Source organism: Symphalangus syndactylus, chromosome 6, assembly GCF_028878055.3.
Source record: "Symphalangus syndactylus isolate Jambi chromosome 6, NHGRI_mSymSyn1-v2.1_pri, whole genome shotgun sequence".
Lineage (NCBI taxonomy): Eukaryota > Metazoa > Chordata > Mammalia > Primates > Hylobatidae > Symphalangus > Symphalangus syndactylus.
Genome location: NC_072428.2, coordinates 111,886,028 through 111,907,288, shown reverse-complemented (window position 1 = coordinate 111,907,288; position 21,261 = coordinate 111,886,028). Strand labels below are relative to the sequence as shown.

At 37.7% G+C, this 21,261-nt stretch overlaps 1 protein-coding gene across 4 annotated transcripts in view; it reads right to left on the bottom strand.

The window, feature by feature from the left end:
* Nucleotides 1-21,261, bottom strand: part of PTPRZ1 (protein tyrosine phosphatase receptor type Z1) — a 193,547-nt gene that overhangs the window by 107,108 nt on the left and 65,178 nt on the right. The gene's annotated exons all lie outside the window — the stretch shown is intronic.

Here is a 21,261-nt window from a genome sequence, read left to right as displayed (position 1 = left end):
GCACACAGAGACAGATACAAGGATGAGAAATGGATTTTTTTTAAGACAGAGGGAAACATAAGTATGTGTATATATTGAGAGGAAAGAATTATTAAAAGAAAGAGTTTGAAGTTATGGAAAGTTGATGATCAAATATCCCAAAAGAGAAAATACAAAGCATGAATAGACTATTATTAGCCTAACGGAGGAAAGAAGCACAAGAGAGTCATGGAATATGTATTCATATGGATTTAGCTATATTTAGAATAGGGAAGTGAGAAATCTGATGTTCATGCCCTAGTATTTCTGTTTTACAGCTGCATCCCATCACATGGGAGGAGAAGTTTGGCAGTTGAACTAACATGAGCTCAGTCTCAGCACCACCACTTACCTGAGCCTCAGTTACCTTAGCTGTAAAAGAAAGAATAATCTCCACATCTCAGACTGTGCAAATTAAATCAGATATATATGTAAATGGGCAGGCAGACAGTACAAATTTTTTCAACCCCTTTCCCTATTTTATCAGAAAAACTGCAATCAGTATCATTCACTGCAAGGGAGCAGCAGGTGTGAGAATAGGCTTGAGGAAATAGTGAAGAATAAAATCGTGGAGTTTTAGGCTGAGGGAAAGCACTGAGGGCTCTCCTGATGTGGGAGACCATGAACCTGTAGAGGCACCATTTAAAATTGTGTATTGGAAGAAGCAGTGGCGAGAACGACCCACGGACAGACCAAAGCTCGTGCAACGCTGAATCCCGTGCCCAGCCGCATCCCGCACCCAGCACCTACGTCCTGCCACCATTGCCGCTGCCATGCCCAAGAGAAAGGCAGAAGGGGATGCGAAAGGAGATACAGCCAAAGTGAAGGATGAACCACAGAGAAGATCCACGAGATTGTCTGCTAAACCTGCTCCTCCAAAGCCAGAGCCCAGGCCTAAAACGGCCCTGCAAAGAAGGGACAGAAGATAGATACCCAAAGGGAAAAAGGGAAAAGGTGATACTGGCAAGGAGGGGAATAACCCTGCAGAAACGGAGACCAGGCACAGAAAGCTGAATGTGCTGGAGATGCCAAACGAAGTGTGTGCATTTTTGATAACTCTGTACTGGTGACTGTACAGTTTGAAATATTTTTATCAAGTTTTATAAAAACGCAGAATTTTGTTTTACCTTTTTTTTAAGCTATGTTGTTAGGACACAACATTTCATTATTGATTTTTGGGGGAAGGAGCATATGTCACTAATTAATGTCTCCAAATCTGGATTGATGTGTGAAACACCTTTCCCTTCTAGTTTTGAGAGACTTCCTCTTGGTTCCCAGGAGGAAAGATTTCCTGACTGACACACATGGCCACCTTGGCGCAAAAGCCTCGTGGTATGGAAAACAAATTAGTTCTTATGTCTTCTTCTCCCTTTCCACCTTCCAGCATAGACTTAACTCCCTTAAACCCAGACATCTGTTGGGACCTGACCCCCATTAATTGGTTACCAATGAGTCAGGCAATCTGGACTTTCCAGTGGTGCCACTGAGATGGTGTGCCTCAAAAGAACAGTGGTTATGTTTCTAGATTGTGAATCTTCAAATAAATTCTGCCGTTTTCATTTCATTTCTGAAAGTCAGGGTCTGTTGTGAAAAGTTGTTAAAAACATGCTAAATGTGAAATTTCAACCCTCACTCAAAACTCACCCTGCTCAGTGCATCAGATGAAGACTTCATTGAGTTTTATATTGGCTTTCTGATTTTTGGTAGTCCATTAGAGAAGGATTTTTGAAAGTTGTTGTATACTGTTAATAATTGTCTGCCCATGTCCTGACTGAAATTCCAGGATTGTTTATGGAAAGTGTCTTTAATAAAGCTGGATACAGTTTGGCTCAGAAAAAATAAAAATAAGAAAATAAAAGTGTGTGTTTTTGGTTTAACTTTTCAATTTTTAAGAAATGTTTGGTTGCCTGTTCACTCTGATGGTAATTTCTTTTGCTGTGCAGAAGCTCTTTAGTGCACACGTACCCTAAAACCTAAAGTATAATAATAATAAAAAAAAGAAATGTTTGGGAAAGTCAATATTCCTGATGGACAAGCAGAGAGGATGGGTAGTTGCAGTCCTCAGTGGAAATCAGTAGGAAGAGTGTGAGTAGGATGTATAAAAAGCTAGAGAACTAGAAGTTCTGGCGAGACAATGCTGAAGCTCTCTCCCCACCACCCCCATCTCTAATCTGGTATGGGGAAAGAAAAGTAATTTTTAAAAAGCTATCAAACCGTCAGAACCACAGAGTCCTCCTATCTTTCACTTTAAATTATAAGATGACAGAATGATAGTGCTGAAACCCAGTACTGCAGTGTTTCTGTTGCTGCCACCTGGTATCAAATATTTAATTAAAATTGGAAAAATCGCAGACAAAATTTAACAAACTCCCAGAACAACAGAGAGTTCTTGTTGCTCTATCCCCCTACTGACAAGACACCACTTCAGAAGAAAGAAAAGGCTCAGAAATAAGGTGACACTGTGACTAATGTTGTGACCTTTATATTTGCCTGATTCTGTCTAATTGCACCCGTTGAATTTTAATACTCAGATTCGGACTGAAGGCAATGCAGGTTGATTAATTATAGGACTTTTCTGTAGCTCTTGCTGTTAACTAGCTGCCCTCAATGTTAACTAACTGCCCTCAATGAAAGGCAGGCAAACTATTTATGGAATTACGAGAGAAATAGAGTGAGATTTCTTTCCTTTGTTGCTGCAGTCTTGTTATTACCAATGAGACGGCAAATACAGGAAAAAAAAAAAAAAAAAAAAAAAGCCCTGGTGGAAATTACCCCTTGGTTTGGGAAATAAAAATCTCTTCTTGCAGAATAGCTCTGAAAGTTGCCTAGGGTCATCGTAAGCCCTCTTGTGGTCATTAACTTTCCCCCTTCTTCAATAACTGATGAGCTAAGTTCTCATAGCACAGAAATAGCGGTGCAATGGAAAACAACACAAGTCTCTGACAGTGACACTACCATCAGGGCTGTACTCGATGCTTATTATCCACATACTTATTATAGATATGGGGCATGACGGACGGCTCTGTTTCCTACCTTTGGTAAAAGGGTCAACGACACAGAGTTGAAGTCTGAGACACAGAGGCAACCTGGTATCCTTCTATTCATGGTAGGACCTCTGCTAAACCACAGCACTGTTTCATTGTTTTGGTTGAAGTCCATGCTGCCCATACGGCAGAAGCTTCTGGCTTGATTCCTATTTGAGCCATTGGTTCCTCCTTTCTGTATACACTTATCACAGAATACTCTTACATAAGATCTCCTAGGTGCATTGTTACTGGTCACATTCAAGGAATAAGAAAGAAGCTGTGGATCCATTATGAGCAATAAATCTGCTGCCACAGCTAGGAATTCTATATTTTATATTATCCACAGATCCCATCAAAACTTAATGCTGCTGATTGCAGCTTTTATTTGTTCATTTGTTTACTAATTTATAAAATATTTATGATGTGTCTAGTGTGAGACAGAACATATATCTGGTACAAAAGATTCAAAGATGAATAAAAGTGCCATCATCAAAGAACTCATGTTCTAGTGAGGACCAAAGATATAAAAACTGTCAATTATAATGTAATCTAATGAATATAATAGCAGAAATATGCATAGGATATTCCAGGGACACCAAAGAGAGGTACCTAACCCAGATGGGATATGAGACAAGTAAGCCTTTCTAGATAAAAAAGGTACTTGAAATAAGACTCAATAAACAGGTATCCAACTGAAGGTAAGGAAGAAATTCATGGCTGAAGGCATCTAGGAAGACAGAGTGCATGGCTGTTTGGGAAGAATAGTAGGAGGTTTTATGTGCTCAGATATGGAATGCAAGGCAGTGAGTGGAGGGGCTGTAAGAATAAATGGAAAAATTTGGGAGCTTTGCATGCCAGAACAAGGGCTTTAAAATTTTTCCAGTAAGCTATTGAAGGTGTTTAAGATGCAAGTGTCATGGTCATATTTAAATTTTATGGAAGTAACTGTGGTTACAGATTTAAGGAAGACAAAACTGAAGGAGATAGGTCAGTTAGAAGGTTCTAGCAATAGTTAAGGTGAAGATTATTATGGATCTAAACTAGGGCAGAGATAAGAAGAAAGAGATGGATTTGAGAAAGATTAAAAGTTAAAATTTAATATTTGAGAAAAAATTCAGAACTGGTTAGTTGATTAGCTGTGGGGTGGAGACAGAGGAGGGAGTGAATGGGTGAATGATCACTTTGATGACTCTGACTGATGACTGAGGATGATGGTGCCACCAGCCAAAAGCCACATCATCAATTCCTCCAGGAACCAGTTGCCGACTCCCTAGTCATCCTTTATGGCCATTGTACAATGATGCATTAGGGTCAGGTGGTGAGTGGCTGGGAAGAAGGGGAAGAATCACTGTTTTCTTTGATCTACACTGTTTTCTTTGATCTACACTGAGCTCTCCTCAATGGCCCTGACAACCAATGAGTAGCAAAAAATAGCTGAAGTGAACTATTCCTTAGGTCAATTATTTGTTGTCAGTGTAGCCAGAGAGGTACCACTGGCATCCCAGAATCTCTCAGAGGTCTCCAGGGACTGAAATAATGCCAAAAATCTAGCCTGATGATTCTGTACACAAGAAAAGTTAGTCTTCACCTTGCTTTCTTTGTATTGCAAAGTGACAATAAAGGCTGACATAAAAAATAATTTAATGACAATAGATCTTTTCAAGTATGTACATAACTGAATAATAATAAACATTATGTGACACCAGAGATCATCTGCATTGTTTTTTATAAAGACCTGTTTGCCTTTTCCATTCATCTACCCAACCGAGTGAAAGTTTGATAGACACTCATATAGATATAATTTGAGGAAAATTATGACACCTAAAATTTATTTCTTCACAAGCAATTTGTAACAAAGTCTAATGAGAGCAATACAACCTGTGAAATATAAAATAGATGAAAAATTAATACCCAAATTAAAGACCTAAAATGAGAAAGCAAAAAAGTGCTTAAGTGATAATTAAACCAAACTCCTATTTAAAGATAGCAAATTTATGGCTTGACTTTTGAAAATCTTAAAAGTGACTTCAAGAATTAGAGATAATTTTTTCAAATGTGACATTAAACAGCTTGCCTATTGCTGCCTCTAACCTCTTTCCTGAATTTCCACTTATTTTTTTTAAATTAGTGTCAATCAAGAGACTCTTATAAGCTGAGCAGAAGCCTGAATACTGACCCTTTTCCTTTTTTCTATCTCATTTCTTAAGGATGATGTTTAAATTATGTGTTTTAATATAAGTAATTCTGGTACATGACAATTTATAAATCAGCTAAAACAAGCTGATCATCAGCTTACATTGCAAATAGACTCATTGCAATAGTTGATTATATTAGCATGTGCCTCTGCTCTTTAAATGTATACATAAAAAGGCTGAGAGAAAAGCTTTAAACTAAAATGTTAGGAGTCATTGCCAAGAGATTATTAATCTCAAAGTAAATTATTAAACTCATTATGAAAGCCAACTATATTTGATTTTTAATAAATTGATTCTTCAAAACTTTTCTTTTCTTTTTTTTTTTTGAGACAGTGCTCATTCTGTCACCCAAGCTGGAATGCAGTGGAGTGACTGTAGCTCACTGAAGCCTTGAACTAGGCTCAAATGATTCTACTGCCTCAGTCTCCCAAGTAGCTGAGACTACAGGCATGTGCCACCATGCCTAGCTAATTTTTAAAATTCTTTTGTAGATATAGAGTCTCTCTACGTTGCCCAGGATGGTCTTCTACTCCTGGCCTCAAGCAATCTTCCTGTCTTGGTCTCCCAAAGCACTGGAATTACAGGTGCCAGCTACCTTCAAGTCTTTATTATGCTAAAAAAAAATAGATAAAAAATACACTCACTGGGCGCGGTGGCTCGCGCCCATAATCCCAGCACTTTGGGAGGCCGAGGTGGGCCGATCACGAGGTCAGGAGATACAGCCCATGCTCGCTAACACAGTGAAACCCCGTCTCTACTAAAAACACAAAAAATTAGCCGGGCGTGGTGGCGGGCGCCTGTAGTCCCAGCTACTCGGGAAGCTGAGGCAGGAGAATGGCGTGAACCCTGGAGGCGGAGCTTGCAGTGAGCCGAGATCGCGTCACGGCACTCCAGCTTGGGTGACAGAGAGAGACTCTGTCTCAAAAAAAAAAAAAAAAAAAAAAAATACTCTCGCATGGATTTAAAGGTATCTAAACTTGTGTCTACTTTTTCAGCCCAGGGGAAGATTCTCTAACAGTCTATTCAGTGACAATATACTTAAGTAGTTTCTCTGTTTGGATGAGCAGGTTCCTTGCCTTTGTATAACTGAACAGAGAAGGTTTATCAGGAAGCTGGGGCAAAGGAAGTGAAGCAGGCACTGAGAAGCGAAAACCCCTGAGAAGTCACAGAAATTCTAAGGAGGGCTTAGGACTTCCACAGGCAGTGGAATTTGAGGAGATTAAGAGGCAGGCTGGCTTTTGAGCATAACTCACTTCTTTGAAAGGTTGGGAACCCCAGCTGACACCTGTTTGAGACATTTTTAACTAATTAATACTGAGGAAGGGTCAAAATTAAGGACAAGGTAAAAATCAACAATGCACTTACAGGTCAGCAAATTCTCTGTTCGCTATAGTTTAGTGAATGCAATGCCTATGTTTTCACATTTGCCACTAGCAAATAATAAACACCACACTTCTGAAAGGTGCTCACATCAGAGTCATACATATTAGGACATTTCTTCAAATAAATCACTCTTTTCACTACTCAAAATAAAACTTTTAAAAGTGATACTAATAATATCAAAAATTATTACAAAGTATTTTTTCTTCTGTGGTAAAGGTAATGCTAGTAGCAATGAGGTTGTATCTCAGCTCCAAGAAGACAGCAGTATCCCTTGTTTAAGAAATTGAACTAAAATTTTGGAAGTTTCAAATAAGTTGATTCTAGATCATATCTCTATAAAAACTGACAAACTGATTTGGAATAAAACATTTATTCTCAATTAATTCATTGTGATTTCACCTGGTAGAACTCTAGAACATAAAATGGAAGAAGTCTTCCAGATCTAAAATCTAATTTGATCATAATTCCTCATGCCTTATATTGACTCATTTGGATCTTATAATCTTCTAAATCAAAATTATATTTTATGACTTAGTCTTCTGATGCCATATTCAAAGCATACATATCTATAACTTTGATGGGTAATTAGAAAATAAATTATGGCCACAAAAATGTTCTGTTTCTAAATTTGACTTTGTTTGACCTTCTCTTATTCTCTGGATATTCAACAGTCTGCTACTTGTTGTATTAGTTATTACATATTTTCTAGTAACACTCCTAAGTCTGAAAATACAAATATGAATTTTCTTTCAGTGAGACTAAGGGCTAGAAGAAGAAGACATACAGATAAATCACTGCAACGAGAATTACAGGTAATCTAATAAGGATTGTGCACATGATCACTTCCCTGGGGTCTCAGAATAGGTTTTGAAGAGGAGATAATATTCAGTGTAGAAATTTGCATACATACTTACTAAGGCAGGGCTACTCCCGCTTTCTAGTCTGAGCCAGATCACCAGTCCCCTTGGTAACTAGAGAAGACAGGGCAGTTTCTGTATTTCATTGCAAGCCTACTGTCTTGGATTTTACTTTGCTTCTTTATCACTATCTGGCATCAGGTTTCTATTCCATGCTCTGTGAAATCAAGTATGTTAAATTCTGATTATCCTGTCTTCTGATGATAACTTAGAATATCCATCATAGAATTTCAGGATTGGGAAAAGCCACATTAGTTCATGATATGGTTTGTCTGTGTCCCCACGCAAGTCTCATCTCGAATTCCCACGTGTTGTGGAAGAGACCTGGTGGGAGGTAATTTAATCATGGGGGCAAGTCTTTCCTATGCTGTTCTAGTGGTAGTGTATAAGTCCCATGAGACCTGATGGTTTTAAAAGCAGGCATTCTCCTGCACAAGCTCTCTCATTTTTTGCCTGCCACCATCCATGTAAGATGTGACTTGCTCCTCCTTGCCTTCCACCATAATTGTGAGGCTTCCCCAGCCATGTGGAACTGTAAGTCCAATTAAACCTCTTTCTTTTGTAAATTGCTTAGTCTCGGATATGTCTTTATCAGCAGCATGAAAATGGGCTAATACAGTTCAATTACCCATTATTGCTTGAATTATCTATAGGACACTCTCAATAACAGGTTTTTCTACCTAGATTTAAATACCTTTGATATTGGAGTCTCTATCTCTCCCAGAATACTTTATTCCAATTTTGGATTTTTCAATGTGAAAAAAATTATTTCCTCGATCAAAGTAGGTTTCTGTAGCTTTTATTTTTCTCTCCAAATTGTACCTACTGGGGGCCATCCAAAATATTTAGTTATTTTTCCATATGAAGGCCCCATAAATATATCAATACTGGCATTGATGTCCCATGTCTCCCTAGAATGTATAAAGCCAAATTGTGCTCTGACCACCTTGTAGTTTCCTGAGCCTTATCTTTTTCATGATACAGTCAAAACTGCTCCTCATATATCAAGACTCTACCAATCAAGGGGACTTCTACCAAATACTCTCTGATTTGTCCATAATCTTTTTAAAGTTTAGCACCTAGAGTTGGGCAAAATATTTTGAATGGAGCAAAATATGATAATATAGATGAGTTTTCTAGGCTATAAAACATGCCTTCAACTTTATCATTATAACAACAGTAATTCATATGTGCATGGTACTTTCTTTGGGAAGTGTGAAAGGAAAAAAAACTTGGGGCCCCCAAATCACTAAACTAAAGGGAAAAGTCAAGCTGGGAACTGCTTAGGGCCAACCTACCTCCCATTCTACTTAAAGTCACCCCTCTGCTCACTGAGATAAATGCATATCTGATTGTCTCCTTTGGGGAGGCTAATCAGAATAATGCAGCCATTTGTCTCTTTTCTACCTATGACCTAGAAGCCCCCTCCTTGCTTCCAGTCTTCCCACCTTTGCTTCGAGTTGTCCCGCCTTTCCAGACAGAACCAATGTTCATCTTGTGTGTGTTGATTGATGTCCCATGTCTCCCTAGAATGTATAAGGCCAAACTGTGCTCTGACCACCTTGGGCACATCAGGACCTCCTGAGGCTGTGTCATGGGCTTGCATCCTCAACCCTGGCAAGATAAACTTTTTAAATTAACTGAGACCTGTCTCACATTTTTAGGGTTCACAGGAAGTAACACCATATAATGTTTAGAATGCACGGGTTCTCAAGTCACACTTTCTGGGTGAAAACACTGTCTCTACCATTTATCAACTAATAACCTTGAGTAAGTCACTTCACTTCTCTATTCCTCAGTAATATTACGTAAAAAATAAAAAATGGATTGTATGAGGACCAACCTCACAGCATCACTGTGAGGTTTAAATAACAAAATAATGGCTGCTAGACTCTCCATTTTACCACACTCTGCTTTCTCTTCCATAAGCAGCCACTCTTTTCTTATCTCAGTGCCTTTGCACTTTCTTTGCTTGCCTGAAACATTCTCCTCTACTTGTCACCAGATGGCTACTTTTCTTTCTTCATACCTCAGATGAAATGTCTCCCATTTGGAAAGGTCCTCCCCACCTTTGCTAAGCTATTGCCTATCATATCAACATGTTTATTCTTATTTATTTATATTTCTAAAATAGACATGGGGTCTCACTGCATTGCCCAGGCTAGTCTTGAACTCCTGGGCTCAAGAGATCCCTCTGCCTCAGCCTCCCAGAGCGCTAGGATAACAGGCATGAGCCACCATGTTTGGCCAGGTTTATTCTTTTCACAACAGCTATCATACTCTACAATTATTTATTTATTTGCTTTTTTTTTTTTTTGGTCTTTTTCTTTCTAATAGAATGTAAGCTTAATTAGAGCAGGTACTTCCTTACCTGTTCTGTTAACAGATAGGTGATACCAATTTATTCATTCAATATTAGTCCCTGTAGTTAGTATTGAATGAATAAATTAGTGAATATCACCTGTATTTGTTGTTGTTATTGTGCTTATCATCATTTCCCTTAGCTCTCATGCCTGTTCTCTGAACAGGCAGGTAAATGAATTCACATTTTCAGAATAACTAAAATAACAGCAAAATGCATTTCACAAATGTGAGGGGAAATATGGTCACTAAAATGGATAAATCCACTAAAACTCCCCAAACATTTCACAGCAGCTACCGAGAATTCAGTTCAATAGTGCGTGAAATTCCATTTCATGTGTCCCAGTTTGTCATATGAGAAAATTTCAGTATGCACATTAAAAGGAATCACTTATTTAGAACCCGAAATGATATGTTACCATGCCAGATCTATTTAATTTAGTCTGGATTTGGCCTCATAAAAAAAAATTCTTCAAATAGAGGCTAACAAACTGGTAAAGAGCTACAAAGCAAATCCTCGGTGCAACATCCTGCTTCCATTTATTTTAGTTAGAACCGCTGGCAGACATGAATAAAGGGAAGCCCATATTAAATGATATATTTCTTAGACTTTTGTATTGTTTTATAAGCCAAATAATTTTTATGGAAAAATCATTAAACTGGATATAGAATTACTAATTGAATTATCTTTGTTTTTCAATTTAAACTACAGGGTAATTCAATAGTTGAAACTAGTATAATCTAATTTCTGCTTTGGTAGGCTCATATTTGTGAGCTCTATGATATTATCTTTCCCTTTCTTTCTTATTAAACAATTAAAATTTTCATGCATTGTCAGCATAGCAGAGCAACACATAGGACTATGGAGTAAAATATTAAAAGGCTTCATTGTAACCTTCTCCAACTTGTACTTCTCTTTTAAAATGCAAGTCCTATTAAGTAATTGTTGTATATTTTTTTCATAATTTTAAACTTAGAGAAAAAGTTCAAGTACAGAACATAGACTTTTTTTCTTGAACCACTGGAGTGCGTAGTGCCAACATCCCACTGACACTGAGTACTTCAGCCTGAGCTTCCTACGGACAAGAATATTTTCCTATATAATCACAACATACTCTTCAAAATAAGGAAATTAACATTGATAACATTAGTACCATGGAGTCCTTATGCTTCATTCAGATATTGCCAATATAATAACCTTTAGGGAATAAGTTTCCATTCAGTAACACATGTTGCCTTTACTTGTCCTCTCTCGTTCAATCTGACACAGTTCCTCCATCTCTTCTTGACGTTCATGATCTCAATCCTTTTGAAAACTACAGTTATTTTATAGAATGTCCCTCAATTTGAGTTTGTCTGATGTTTCTTCAGGTTATGCATTTTTAGTAGAAACGTCACAAAAAATATGCTCTTTTCTTCTCATTGTATCTTAGTCAGTAGTACAGGATCTCTATAAAGATAATTTTTGCTGACGTTTACTTTGATCACTTGATTGAAGTGTCTGTCAGGCTTTCCACTGTAATATTATTCTCTTTGTCTTATAATTAGAAAGTATTTTGAGCGGAGGTATTTTGAAGTTATATCAATATCTCATTCTTCATTAAATTTATTTTTTTCAACTCTCAATTTATATTAATTTGAACTCAAGATTTCGTATTTTGGTCAACAGGATACAAAATATTACTATCACTATTTATTGGAGCTCTAAGGGACCTTCTCTCTACTTTGTTATCAGTTGTCTCTTTTCCAAGAAATGAATTAAGAGCGATGACAACTGTTTTTAGGATTAGTGTAGGGAGTAAACCAGTTTTTTACATTTCTCAGGCTCCCAGAGGAACAATTTGAATTCCCTCTCTGACTTATATTCTCTCTCATTATATTCACTGGGGTACAGGTCTTAGGATTCAAAAGCTGTTCCCATGTTTGTGGTTATTACCACATACAGGAATACCTAGGGATGTGTTAAGATCCTCCATGCGGCCAAACAGTGGCTCTATATAGTTGAACAGTTCCTTAGGTTTTTGTAGGCAATCACTAAATCCTTTCCCATTTCTCTGGTTGAAAGAAAATTCTTGTTTCAATTTCAGGAGCACTGAACAACTAATTCCCACTCAGTTCAGAGCATGAGTACTTCTCAGGCTTCTCTTACTAGCAACTAAGACTCCTGAGCAATTTCCAATACTATATACAGTGTGGGTGTGGTGCAGAACTTTTAATGAGTGAAGGAGATTTACACTTAGGGAATGGTGCCTACTGAATTCTACTCTGAAGGTAACTTCCTGTACTAAATGGTAATAATATGACCAAAATGACAAGCTGCTTTTTTACAAACTTTTGAGAAAATTACCCCATCACTAAGTCTAACATTCTTCCTAGGGAGGTGGAGAAGAGGCTGTCTTTAAACTAAGAGGACTATTCCATGGTTTTAAAAAGACAGAGAATTCCTTCTTGCATTGGGTGTAGATTAAGATGTTATGCTTGGCACACTGTCTCTAGGGTGTGTATGAGAAGAGGTACAGAATTTAAAGGAGAAGTAGGTATGACTGGTTGCAAATATTAGTGAGAACTGGGATGAGCTCAGTCATTTTTCAGGAGTTCCCCACATGAACTAGTTCATTATTAGGCATGGCTTGAATGGAGCTACTCATGTAACCTGGAGGTATACTGTGAATCCTCCTAAGCCAAGGGGGAATGTTGAGTCTGAGGAAATGAAAAAAAAAAAAAAAATGAATTTGCAAAACTTATAACTTTGAAAATGTACCAAAAAAATTACCTACTTAAAAAAAGACAATGGCTTGATCTTCAAAATTTAGTAGTTGTTGATCTACATGTATCAATGGTTTTAATCCCTATAATTCTAGAATATCTCCAGAGGATAATAGTCTAAAATGACAGTACTCAATATTCATGAAGGAGATTGCATCTTACGCAGTAGAGTTTAATGTGCCACCGTGAGTCATTTCCTTTACCTATAGATATTTGTTCTCTGTTATTTTAGAATTCAAGCTCCATCTGGGGCACTTAGTCTTTTTTATTTTCTGCTGGCAGATAGGAGTGCTTAATTAAGATGTGTTGAATATATGAATAAGTGAATGAAATTATTACACAACAAATGCAGGCTCTACCATTCATTATGAGATTTTCAAATAATTCCTCTGCTAGAGTAATGGGAACTGACAGATAACATTTTTTGGACAACTATTAAAACTTTCAAACATATCCCCCAGGGTTACAGACTAAATTTCAAGAAAAATGGAGCCCAACGACAAAAAACGTAATCTGGGCCGGGTGTGGTGGCTTGCGCTTGTAATTCCAGCGCTAAAGGAGGCCAAGTCAGGTGGATTATCTGAGGTCAGGAGTGAGAAACCAGCCTGGCCAACATGGTGAAACCCCATCTCTACTAAAAATATAAAAATTAGCTGGACCTGGTGGTGCCTGCCTGTAGTCCCAGCTACTTGGGAGGCTGAGGCAGGAGAATCGCTTGAAACTGGAAGTCAAGGTTGCAGTGAGCTGAGATCACCCCACTGCACTCCAGCCTGGGAGACAGAGCAAGACAAGACTGTCTTAAAAATAAAAAATGTAATCTGTATGTATGGCACTAAAATAATTTGTCCTGTGGGGTTGACATTATTGACTTGAAAAGTGACAATTACGAGTTGTTTAACTCCAAACAGCTACTGAAGCAAAGAATGAATAACAACCTTTCCTGAATAGAAATCCAGAAATATTTAGATCCTATTTCAAAAATTTTGGATGTACCCATAAATTACATTACAACAGCCAAAAATATTAGAAGGAAATTATTATTGTTAGGATTATTAACAACGCAATTTAAAAGGACTCTACTACCGGGCTTTAAAAACTTAAAAATATACATATAGGAATGAAAAACACAATCTTAATATTTTCAGGACCCAGGATCTTTTGGAGTCAGGTAAATAAAAAAGATTATAAAAAAGGAAATTTTCTTGGAAATTGCTAGGGATAAATGTGTCAAGAGTAGTACAAGGTAAAGATAACTTGCAGCCAGATTCACTAATGAAGGATTCGCTGGATCCACCTAGGCCAGGAATTTCCCCACATAGGTAAAGAGGCCCCATCCAGATGGGGAAATTAATGCAAGTTGCATTAAAAACTGTCCAAAAACTTATCTCTATTGATGCAGACAGCAGGTTTTGAAAACAGCATTTTCAATGTTATTACATGTTACATTGAGGCAATACTGCTACTTTTTAAATGTCAATATACCTCATCCAGAGAGCTGAAGCACTTTTACACAAATAAATATATTCATGCATGTGCTTTCTCTTTTTCACTCCATCATTCATTCATTCCCCAAATTAAGATAACATAAGCTGAGATTGATCTAGAGTCTAGACACTGCAATGTTTGGCTCCTCAGATCTGCAGTATCAGGAGCACCTGAGAATTTGTTAGATATTAAATTTGTGGCTTCTATCTCAGATTTACTGAATCAGAAACTCTGAAAATCAGGCCCAGCAATCTTTTTTCAGTAAGCCCTCCAGGTAATTCTGATGGTCTCTAAAATTTATGAACCACTGGTTTAAATTCTACGCTATCGGCCTGGTGTGGTGGCTTACACCTGTAATCCCAGCACTTTGAGAGGCTGAGGCGGGCGGATTACGAGGTCAGGAGATCGAGACCATCCTGGCTAAAGCTGTGAAGCCCCATCTCTACTAAAAAACACACACACACAAAATTAGCCAGGCGTGGTGGTGGGCACCTGTAGTCCCAGCTACTCAGGAGGCTGAGGCAGGAGAATGGCGTGAACCTGGGAGGTGGAGCTTGCAGTGAGCCAAGATCACGCCACTGCACTCCAGCCTGGGCGACAGAGCGAGACTCCATCTCAAATAAATAAATAAATAAATAAATAAATAAATAAATAAATTCTACACTATTTATGGTCTCATTCTTTATCATTGTGATTGCTAATTTGACAATTCCATTGTCAAAAAAAAGGACATACTGTAAAAGTTTAAGAATATTCCAGATAAGGAAATAAAATTCCTCACTAACACAATATTTAATTATCTTTAATGTTATTTAAATACAAAGCACGCTTGTAAAGATAGTCACAGGAGTTTTTATTTGATGTTTCTTCACATACTATGAGCCGGCATGCATAGATAGTATACAACTATCCATGATATTTTAGCATGAGTTTTAACAATACCAAACAGATAATAAATAATTGTTCAGTAAGAACCTGTAACATACAATCTTCTAAAGTATATGATGTCAACACATTTGTAATCTAATACATTCCAAATATGGTTAAAAAAACTTGCATATATCTACTTGGCAAAGTTTAATATTTATCTGGCCAACAGCTGCTAGCTGTTTAATTGCTTAAAATTAGGAAATTGGAAAGTGGTGTGACTATCTATTTAAGGCCAAATATTAATTAGGATCAAATAAATACAATTCCTTAGATCTCTGTGGTATCTAATCTATATAAACATCTTGCAGTGGTAACTCCAAAATTATTAAATGAAGGCCAGATAAATTAGAGGGATTTGCATTATATGCCAAAATTAGCTTTCTACTAAATTTACTTTTAAAAATGATGGTGGCATAAAAACTCATCAATGAGACTTAGGTTTTAAATCAAGCCTTCTCTCTTGTGCTTAAGCATGAACAAGCAATCACCATAAATGAAAGTAAAACAGTTATTGTAATTTATCTAAACATGTACATTTTGAGGCTAAAGAATCATATTTAGAAGTTACAGAATTTTCTCCCCAAATATACTCTGAAACCTCATAAACATACCCTAAACTGGCTTTCTTCATTATCTCCATAGAAATTAAAGATGTAATTATTCTGCTAAAAAGCAAACAATTGAGGCTGCTCTCTAAAGATGAACTGTTCTTTCAAAAGAGAATGAACTCTTTCATGTCAATAGCGACTCACTTAGAAAATGGTGAACTGAAATGGGGAATCCTTTGATTTACAGGTCAGTAACATTGTCAATCAATTTGCAGAAGACTTTGAGTTTCAGGGCTGGGTGACCACTCTGAAGACTATTTTGAGGGCATATTCGGGTTATGGGTTCCCTGCATCATTGTTCTGACTTTTTAAAAACTATACTTCCTGGTAAATGATGTAAAAAATGTGGCTGAGCTGGCAGTGATTCAGGCAATCATCTATGAGAAATTGATTCTCACTGAGCTTGGATAATGATCCCAGATTGTGAAACGAATGCAAAGTGAGGCTATTGTGTCACAGCAGAGAAGAAAATCAAGTTGTGTGATCCTTTAAGTGCCCTCAGTGGAATTCTGGCTAGATCAACTCCAGATAAAATGCAAATGTATAATATGACCATTTTCCTAAGAGAATATATTTTCACACTAATTACTATTTATTATCACTCTTTAAGGATATGGATGATTAGTATACCATTTCTGACTTTATTGCTTGGTAAAGAAGTTCACCTGGTACAGTGAAGTAGAAAAAGGCCCAGACACAGGCCCCTCAGATATATAAAAGGACCATTATAAAATGAGGAGATATCAAAAGGCAGAAGACATTCCATGATGCAAAAACAATCTCTTAATCATCCTGGAATAAAAATTAATTTAGACATTTAAGCTCCCTTTTCTCATACCTGATTATAAAACAAATATATGTTTAGTCTAGAAAAACTAGAAGATTCTGGACAAGCAAACAGATGAAAATAAAGGGCACTTGCAATTCCACTTTCCAGAAATGACTGCTTTTACCAGTTTCCTAAGAAGACATGCATAAAGGCTAAGAAGACGATACACAAGGCTTTGGAACCAGAAGTTTTTATATTTACACAAGAACACAAAGCCTAACAGCTTTATATCTTATATTATTTCCCATATCACTTAAACAAAACAAAAACAAACAAACAAAAAATCAGATGTGGCCCCAGAAATTCTCAAGCCAGGGCCCTAGGAGTCAAAACCCAGGTCCAAGTTTCCAGTCCTCTGCTTACTTTGTGACTCTAGGCAAATGACTACATCGCTTTATTTCTCCATTTGTAAAACAAAAGCTCAATCCACGTAGCTTTGTCCATTCATGCCATACACACTTCCTGAGCACACACGAGGTACTACATTCTGAACAAGGGAAGATGAGTGAGACATGCAACCTGCTATGTCGCTGCACTGCAACAAAGAGAGAGGGACAGAGACAGCGTATGAAAGCAAGGGATGTGCTCTGGCCTGCAGAAAAGAAGAGTCAAGAAAGAAGGCTTCACTTGAAGAAGGTGCACAGTCTGCTATTCAGGCAGGATTATAAACAGAATCAGAGAGACCTGCGTTTGAAAAGGCTGGTATAGCAGCAGGCAGGGGGAAGGTAATGATGAGGAATGAAACAGGATAGGTGGGCCAGCTTATTAAAGCCATAATATGCCAAGCTAAAGAGCCCTTTTTTTTTTTTTTTTATTTGGCAGGTGATGGGAGGAATCATATAATTATATCTGTACTATTGAAAGATAATAGCGTGATGGACATAAACCTGTCAGAAGTCCTGAATATGACAGAAGATTTATCTGACTTTAAATAATAATTTCATTGAGCACTTTATATGCATCAGACACTATTCTAACTGCTTTGTATATACTTACACATGTAATCATTGCAGCACCTGCTGAGCTTGGTACTAACATTACTTCTTTTTACAAGTGAAAAACTTTGGGACAAAAAAGATGACATGTAAGATGGAGTCCAGATTAGAAGGAAGGAGTAGGACTGTCTCTGGAGCTTGTATTCCCATCAGATAAACTAACAAAAGAATCCCCACTACAACCTGCTTCATTAAAATACGTCCAAGTCCATAGTTTTTATCTCACTGTGAACTCCCCAGAACTGTGTGACAATGTCGATTAATCCTATCTACTTGAAGCTGTACCCCTCTTGGAGTATGTAAAGCTCCTTTTCTCATACCCGTCTCTTTTGGACTCTTTCACTAGCCCCTTTTCCTTTCGTTTCCTAACTAGTGTGCTGATGTAAAATCATGCCTAACATCTCTTAAATGCAAAGAAGTCAACAGTTAAGATGTAAGCCATTGCCAATCAAACTATGGCATAAATCTTGTTATCCAGAATTTTCAATAGGGTAAGGGTACCAGAATTAATTCAGTAGGCCCCAAGAAGCTTGTCTCATCACATTCCTAATTTTCTGTCCAAAAGCAGGAAGAATGCGGTAGAGGCTGGAGCACAGTGCTTTCGCCTTCACCTACAGATCTTAGGATAGCTGCTCCCTTTGCCTGGCACAATTTTTCACCCATGTTGACTTAACTCCTATTTATGCTTTATCTGAATCTAAAGTCGCTTTCTTTGGTAAGCCTTCCCTGAACCTCTTAGGCCAATTAGGATGCCCTACCTTACATTAACACAATCTCCATGAGGTATTTACCATGCTTAAAAAAAAAAAAAATCACGCTTGATCACTATTGTTTGCATACTTGTGATTACTTACACTCATCACTGCATCTCTGATGCCTAGTACAGTGTCTGGCTTATGCTATACAATCCAATGACTATTGATTAAACTAATAATATCCACACTTTAAATTTTCCTTTGTCAGTAAGTTTATAATATCATTAAGGTAGAAGGCAAGCCAGGGAGGTGATGAGAAGTTTACTCCTTCATATTCTAACACAAGTTGACTGAACATAAAAATCTGAATGATACATGAGTACGTTATATGCATAAATACAACTGATCTTCAAGAACAAACTTTTAGGGTCTTGGAAAAGAAAAACTATATGTCATTTTTTTTTTTAAAGTGCTGCAAGTAGATCTTGCTTCCTAGATATGCTCATGAAGTATGAAAGAATGGAAACTACAGAGTTTAGAGGTAATACATTTTGGCATATGCCAAGTTTTGGATTTGCTTTGGCACTGGTTCTAGGTGGCTCTGCCTTTGTTTCAATTTCCAGGTGGCAAAGCACTATAAAATGCAGCCTTCCCTGTTTTCCAATTCATTAAGATTTTTAGCTACTTCTTATATGCTAAGCCTTGCTCTGAACTCACTCCACAGTATTTATTTTTTGTATAATCTATTTGTTGCAAGAAGGATTTGGGATGATCCCCTGAAATTATGTTATTACTGGTCACAATTCCTCTCAGGCAAAATTATTTCTGTTCCCTATCAAATATATCAAATATATATTGGGCTATCAAATATATATTGGGCTCCTACTATGTGTGAGTCTCTGCTTCAGGCACAGGGACAGTCAAAGTTTTGCCCCGGTAGAAGCTTTTTTTTTCTGTTGCCCTCACACTGATTTAGTTACAATACATTTACTTAGAAAGATATTCACAAACTACTTTTGAGATAAAAGCAGGTTACAAAGCAGTACATCTAGTAAGAGGCCATCAGAATTCAGGATGCATAATTAGGAAGTGTAAGGACAAACAAAAATTAAAAGTAAGAGGCTTAATTCTCCCCATTGAAAACCAGGAAGACACTTTTCTCTCCACCCCCACCCCATCCTTTTTTAAAGAGCATTTACTTTAGAAAAGAGATCATTGTAAGTACTTTCTCCTTGTTTTGCAATGTATATCAATCCTTTTGAAAGCTAGATAGGCCCTTTGTCAGCTTCATGATCCAGGATGTTTTTCTCAAGGACCCAGGGGCCATCCTTGTGAAATGCAAACATCAAGGAAGATAGTGCCCCACTCTCCCAATTTCTATGGGAAGGCAGGAGCTTAACTTCCATGAGCCTCTGGCTCCAATTTGTAAAGCTACCTCTTGTCTCAAAAATGTGAGGTTTATTTTCCTTCTGGATGAAGCCAATAGGGTAACACAAATAGTCACTCCAATTATCAGTTAAAGTTTAGCTGAACCATGTGTGACAAAGTTGCTGCCAAGTCCTTCTACTTAAAGACAAGTTATTGTTTATCTTGAAAACATGTAATGGGTTGTATCTGTTTGGCTATATGAAGGGGTGAGATTTCTTCCTATCTTGGCAATCTTTCAGTGATTGCCTGTGATGTGTGTTACATTCTGGTTTAATGCTTGTTTGATAATAAAACTGCTTTTTTTATTGTTGTTATTACATTTATGGAGAGGATTTCTGAGGTGGGAGAAGATTTTGTTTTTAATTATATTTCCCCAACAGAAGACATTAAGAGTAGTTATCTCTGGAAGGAGAAATTACATAGATAAATAGATAGATATAAATACATAGGTAGATAAATATATAAACATATTAAATATGAAATATATGATACATGATTTTCTTAAATGAACATGCTTTTATAATGAGAAATAAAAAAGTGTTTTCCTTGTGGGGAAAAAAATATCAGATTGGCACTTACTATACTTGTGAAGATAATGGTTCAGATCTCTACACTTTACAGATCTCGGCATTAATGGAATCCGATCAGAAGGCATCTACCATCTTACCACACTAAGTCTCCTCAGCCTGTGTGTATATAGGCTCCTTTTTATTGGTCATAAGAAGTTATTCTACTAAATTAGGGAGCTGAATAGCATCCCTTAAGGGAATGAAGTTTAGCTTGCATGGACTAGAATCTGATTTTGTTGTAGGTTGCTGCTCCTTCCTCCAGACCATCAGTCTCCACCCTGGCTCTGGGTGCCTGTTTAATTGGACTGGATGCCTGCACCACATGCACCTCGGCTGCTGAACCCCCAGCATCTTCCTCTTCTCATTTCTGCCTCTTTCAGAAGCAGCCCCACTATGGAGTTGCTGGGGCTCTATTGTTTCCAGGACAAAGCGTGTAGGCATTTGAGAAAGAGGAACACTGGGTGGGGAAGGCCCCAGGGGAGCCGCCAGGTGCATCACAATGAACTGGGAACCTGCTCCTCCTGGTGCCAGGCTCCACTCTGCACTCAGTCTCTGCTGCCATGTTTCTTCTTCAGTCCCCCAACTGTCTCTTGTCTCTCAGGGGCTCCTCCTGGCCTCTCCCTTGATTCTGGCTTCCATCAGGCCCACTGTCCTGAGGTTATCAAACACGGCTCTACTGGTCTGGACCCTACCTCTCAATAGGGTTCAAGTTTCCCTCTCTTCCAAAGAATCTTTAGGCTTGTGCAATTGAAGAATGAATATGTGCAGCTGTTGTAAGAGTACCAGAATATTCTGTGATATTAGAAGCTCTATAAAAGTCTACAACAGTTTGGATGCTGGTGTGTTAAGGGCCACAGAGGATCTCTAAGATCCTCTGCATCCAGCCAAGAGAAGGCCCAGCTCTGGTCCAGTCAAGGGGTTATCTCATCTGAACAAAACACTGCGTGGCTTAAGCAGAAAAAGGTATGAGACAAAGTGGTAAATGTAGGAAGGCATGTTTGCTCATTTCTGTTTGCCACTATAATTTCACAAGCTCCTGACTCTGTGACACTGTGC